Source organism: Chrysochloris asiatica, unplaced genomic scaffold (genome assembly GCF_000296735.1).
Source record: "Chrysochloris asiatica unplaced genomic scaffold, ChrAsi1.0 scaffold00177, whole genome shotgun sequence".
NCBI classification, from domain to species: Eukaryota; Metazoa; Chordata; class Mammalia; order Afrosoricida; family Chrysochloridae; genus Chrysochloris; species Chrysochloris asiatica.
Window position 1 is genome coordinate 93,780 of NW_006408695.1, and position 6,444 is coordinate 100,223.

The following is a 6,444-nucleotide window of genomic DNA, read 5'->3' on the forward strand; positions in this document are numbered from 1 at the left end:
TGATCACTTGTTTCAAATCAAGATTTTGTATTTTGACATAAATATTACATTTTCTGCAAATATTTCAGTTTTGTATCTAATCTCCATGAATATATATACATGATGGTGATGGTGGTGTGCCATTGAGTGGGTTCCGAATCATAGGGTCCTTTTATAGGGTTGTAAATCTTTGTGGAAACAAACAAACAAACAAAAACCCTTATCTTTCTCCCAAGGAGAAGGTAGTGGATTTGAACTGTTGACCTTTCAGTTAGTGGCCTAACCTATAACCTAGTATGCTATGAAGGGTCTTTATATTAAACATACTTATTTTTAAATCTCTATGTTTCTGGTTTTTCTGTATATATTTCTATCTTTCCTTGTTTGTTACTTTTATGGTTTTGCAATGGTATCTTGTGTGTTCATGTTGCTTTTTTGTTTATAGTGACAGAAATTAAACATGAAAAATTACAGCAATAATTTGATACATGAGCTGATATCTCCTTCCTGAGGTCATTAATATTTGTCTCTAGTTTGCTGCTAATACTCTAGAAACCTGGGATTACTTTAGTCTAATCACTAGCTGCTCCTTGGAAACCCTATACAGGGTTGCTATTGGTCAGAATCGACTCAATGTCACTTAACAACAACAATGAACAAGGAGCTTTCTCAGAGAGGACTGTATGAATCTTTTGTTTGAAGATCACCAATACACCACTTGAATCATCATTAAAATCAAATTCTCAGTTGCTGTATAAACCCCTTCATGGAACATCATCCTTTGGAAAAACTTGAGAGATGAGCAGTTCCAGAATTTACACTAAGACTTATATTCCTTGAACTCATGTGAAATCCTATCAACTCCAAAATTAATTTCCATAGAAAGACTAAGTCACTGCTTACTCACTGTATCAAGTATGTGCAGAGTTTTTCAAATTTAAAATACTGCATTTGATCTTTGTGATGAAAATAATGTAATATATTTGAATTATGTAGTGAGTCATTTAAGTTCAGTTATCCTGATTATTTTTTCCTTATGATTATTTTTCCTTATAAAATATAAAATAATAATTTTATCTAGTATATGTTTCTTTATCATATGTTTGTGTATGAAAAAGAAGAGGCTAATTTTGTGGGGAAATTTCTAACAAAAAATAAAATAACTTATAAACTTTTTACTCTTTAAAAAAATATTTTCCTTATCAATAAAATTTCAAGAAAAAATGTTAATGTTAATTGCTAATTTGATAATGTTTGACCTGTGTCTTTGAGGAGCAGCAATTCACTGATACATAAATTATCTAGCTGTAACCTTGCAAGTCCATTACATGGTAATCAAAAATTTTGCCTTCTTTCTGGGGACACTCTCTCCCAAGATATTTTATATATCCTGTCAAGATTGTTAAGTGCTGATATTTCATATTTATCCTGAAGAGTGATACTTCCAATTCTGCTTGTTCTTTTATTTGAGAATTTATTATAGTACATGAGGTACAGTTGATTGTCATCTAACATCTTGTGAAAGAATTGATGTGGAAGTTAGAAGGAAGGACACAGAAAAACATGGATCAATGTGACTGTTAGAGAGACACTGAGAAAATAGCACCTGTCAAAATTCTCTACATCTTCTTAATAAAGACATTGAAGACAGTTACATCCATGTTCTTAGAACTTGTTTATTTGTCTTTGCAAAAATAAATACAGGCAAGATTCTATTAAAGGTATAAGACCAGAATCCAATATTAAGCCACTAGCAGCTTTAATTGAAAGGTTTTCAAGATTTCTTAAGGCTCCAAATAATCTGTACTCTAATAATCCTCAAGAACATGGATCGTAAAAGAAAACATTTACACTTTATAGATATGAGCACAGCAATTGGTTATAGATCAAAAGTGTAACTGAGCTGAGGACTAGATGCTAGATCTTCTAACATTTAACTTTTTGTTTACAAGAAATTTTTATTATTTATCAAATCTGTCCAAAATTAAGTGGCTCTCTCACTGCATGTCACTTAAAATTAGTAAAGACTTCTTGCATTCTTAAGATCAAGGAAATATACTTTGTAATTCACAGCAATGTACTTCTTATGGGGACCTGGGTGTACCTAAGGAATCCTAGTGGTGGTTTGGGTTATGTGTTGAACTGCAGTTGTTCCTTGGGAAAAAATATGAGTCTGTCTGCTCCTCTAAAGATTTACAGACCCAGAAATTCCAAGGAGCAGTTCTAGGTTTGTTATGAATCACAATCAACTCCATGGAAGTAGATTTCTTTAGTTTTGTTCTTTAACAGAGAGGTGTACCCCTGGGTGGTACAAACAGTTAAGTACATGGCTACTAACTTAAAGGTTGGCAACACAAACCCATTCATAGATTCCTGAGAAGAAAAGATTTGGCTATCTGCTTCCAAAAGGTCACAACCACAAAAGCCCTGTGAAGTTCAGTTCTACCTGGAAGCACATGGAATCTCTGTAAGTTGAAATTGACCTAATGGCTACTATGTTGTCATTGTTTAACTTTTATTATAAAATGAATGTATCCTTTATTTATTATGAAAAACTCAAAGGTGTAAAAATGTACACAGACTTGTATGAAAACCCCATATAACCAAAAAACAGTTTTTCAGTTTTTAACTTCTAGATAATCATGTTTTACCTCTAGTCTAACCTTCCATTTTTATCTCTCAAAGGCCTCTCTACAAACTAGATTACTTTGAAACAAATTTTTCAGTGTGTGTGGTGTTTTTTTAAATTCTTGTAAGGAATATATTGCAATCCTTTAACAACGGGTAACATATAAATGGATCTCATCATTACAGATTTGTTAAATGCGTGTTTCTTACACAGGAATTAAAAAATATTCTTATACTCATTCTGATCTAATAATGCACCTACCCTGGATTAAGAAAACCCACTGATTATGGCTCATAGTCTCCTTATGCAGGGTTCTGAGACTATTAATTTTTATGGGAGCTGTCGGTGGGTTTAAACAAATGACCTCATGATTAGTAGTTCAATGCTTAAATCCCAGTACCACAAGGGATTTGAGTCAACATTCATCAAAATTGGCTCCTGATTCCCATCAGTGGGTGAGTAAATATAAATGCTGCATTTCAGCTCCAGAGCAAAAACCGGTGAACTTTATCTAACATATTCATCAAGAAACTAGAATGATGTTCAAGGTATGAGTTAAAGTATAAAGATGTGATAAAAATGGGTGCATCTTAAAACCTAAGGTATTATGGGAAAATTAATTCAAAGTCCCTTAAAGCTCCATTTAACTTTAAGAAAATGAGGGGGCAATTACAATTAACAGGCACATCATGTTCTATTGGCAGTAATTTTGTAGAGGAACAATCTGGCTCAGGCTGTAGCAGGAATTTAAAGAGATTGAATAGTAGCCTTATGGATTCTGCAAATTGCTTTTTGAACTCAAGCCATGCACAGGATCTATGTGTTCTTCAATTTTCCCATGAAAAAAGAAGAATGATGATTATGTCAATGATATTATGTTCACTGAGACCCAATTGAATGTGGAAATCATCAAACAACATCATTAATATCACATGCAAGTAAAATTTTGCTGAAAATAATTTCAAAATGACTGCAATGGTACATTGACAGGATGGATTCAGAAGAGGACATAGGATTAGGGATATTATTGCTGATCATCAGATGGATCTTGGCTGAAAGCAGAGAATTCCGGGAAGATATTTACTTGTGCTTTATTGATTATACAAAGGCTTTTGACTATGTGGAGTATGACAAACTATGGACAACATGCTGAGAATGCATATACTAGAACACTTCATTGTGCTCATGAGGAACCTGTACATAAAACATTAGAACAGAACAAGGGGATAGTGAATGGTTTAAAATCAGGAAAGGTGTGTGCTAGGGCTGTATTCTTTCACCATACTTATTCAGTCTGTATATTGTGTGAATAATCAGAGAAGCTGAATTATATGATAAAGAACATGGCATAAGGATTGGAGGAAGACCTGAGATATGCAATGATACAATCTTGTTTGCTAAAAGCAGGATTAAAATAGTTACTGATCGAGATCAACAAACACAGCCTTCAGTACGGATTGCACCTCAGTGTAAAGAAAACAAAAGTCCTCGCTACTGGACCAGTAATTTACATCATGATAGATGGAGAAAAGATTAAAGTTGGCAAAGACTTCATTTTGCTTGGATCCACCATCAACACTTATGGAAGCAGCTATCAAGAAACCAACAGATATATTGGACTAGACAAATCTGCTGTACAAGACCTCTTTAAAGTGTCCAAGAGCAAAGATATCAGTTTGAGAACTAAAGTATGCCTGATCCAAGCCATGTGTTTTCAGTTGCCTCTAATGCATGTGAAAGTTGGACAATAAATAAGGAAGACTATAGAAGAACTGATGTGTTTCAATTATGGTGTTGGAAAATAATATTGAAAAAATCATAAACTGCCAGAAGAAAAAACATATCACTCCAACAAAATGAGAAAATTTCCCCTAGTATGTATAAGTAGGATCTCAGCAAGACAGCAACTGGAAAGAAAAAGGCAAAAACAAAAACCTTTAGGCTAAAAGCAGGATAATAAATTAAGGTGGCATCTTAGAAACACACTGGAGTTCATTGGGAATTGAGTGTGACTGCTTACTGAAGCATTTAATAGACGAGTGCCAGATTGTTTAACCCAGACTACTGATAAATCAAGATTTTACTAGGGTACCACATATACCTATATCATCTTTATCTGGAAAAATAAAAACAAAGATATGACCTTAAAATATTATAAATTAGGTGCTGTGGTGGAAGATAGACGGATTTGTAAACCTTGGAGTGAGATTCTGCCTGGCCAAGGTCTCTGCAGTGCAGAGACCCCCGGGGTGAAGCCACTGCCACCATGTCTGACCAGGAGGCGAAACCTTCAACTGAGGACTTGGGGGATAAGAAGGAAGGAGAATACATTAAACTCAAAGTTATTGGACAGGATAGCAATGAGATACACTTTAAGGTGAAAATGACAACACATCTCAAGAAACTTACTATCATACTATCAAAGACAGGGGGTTCCAATGAATTCACTCAGGTTTCTCTTTGAAGGACAGAGAATTGCTGATAATCACACTCCAAAAGAACTGGGAATGGAGGAAGAAGATGTGATTGAAGTTTATCAGGAACAAACAGGGGGTCATTCAACAGTTTAGATATTCTCTTAATTTTTTTTTCTTTTTCCTTAATTCTTATTTATTTTAAAAAATAGTTCTTTTGTAATGTGGTGTTCAAAATGGCATTGAAAACTGGCATCTCTCTTTAAAGCATCTGGTATTTTGAATTCTGGTGCTCATTATTCACTATTGTTTGTTTTCATTGTGCTGATTTTTGGTAATCAAGCCTCAGCCCCCTTCATAGAGCCCTCTTCTTAAAATGACCTATGTGCACAGAGAGGTCACCTTTTCAGGACTGTGCATTTTCAGGCTTGTGGGATAAATAAGATCCACCAATTCAAGTGTTCATAATGACTTTCCAAATGGCCCTGAAGTTCTAGCATGTGATTGCTTCACTCCTGGACTATGACTTTCAGTGGGAGATGGAAGTTTTCAGACAACTGAACTGTGGAAAAATGACCTTTCCATACCTTGAAGCTACGTTTGAAACCTGAGGGTCTGGACCAAAAGAAGAGAAATCATGATTGAGTCATGATGGCACATGTGAGAGCCATGACTAACTCCAAAGGTGGCTTCACTGAAGAGACAAAGCAGTTTAAGATGAAAATAAAATCCTTGCCAGAAGATACCAGCAAAGTTCTCAATTTCATTAGCAGTTAATAAAAATATTCATGTGGAAGTATATACTACTGAACACTGTTCTTTTTTTATTTTGTTTGTACTTTTTGGCCTGGGATATGGGTTTTAAAAGGACATTGTCTGTACCAGCTTCATTAAAATAAACAAAAATATTTGTAAAAACTGTAAAAAAAAAAAATTATAAATTATATATGTGTGTGTGTGCATGTGTATAATTAATTAAATCTATATCTATAAATTAGGTAACCTGGTAGTGCAGGGAGTTGCACATTGGGCTGCTAACAACAAGGTCAGTGGTTCAAATCCACCAGTCAACCTTTAGGAAAAAGATGAGGTTTTCTGCTCCTTTAAAGAGTTGCAACCTCAGAAACCCTACACAAGGTCATAATGAGTTGGAATACAACCACCACCACTACCATTCTTAGGGCGGGAGTTTTGTTGTTGTTAGGTACCATAGAGTCAGTACGAACTCACAGCAACCTGATGCACAGCAGAATGAAACACTGCCTGATCCTGGGCCAACCTCACTATTGTCGCCACAATTGAGCCCATTGATGCTGCCACTTTGCAAATCCATCTCGTTAGGGTCTCCCTGTTTTTCTCTGACCCTTCACCTTACCAAACATGATATCCTTCTCCAGAGACTGGTCCCTTCTGACAATATGT

General features: G+C 35.0%; 1 pseudogene; it reads left to right on the plus strand.

Annotated features, from left to right (window-relative positions):
* Positions 1-4,874: 4,874 nt before the first annotated feature.
* Positions 4,875-5,178, plus strand: LOC102818556 (annotated as a pseudogene).
* The last annotated feature ends 1,266 nt before the right edge of the window (positions 5,179-6,444 follow it).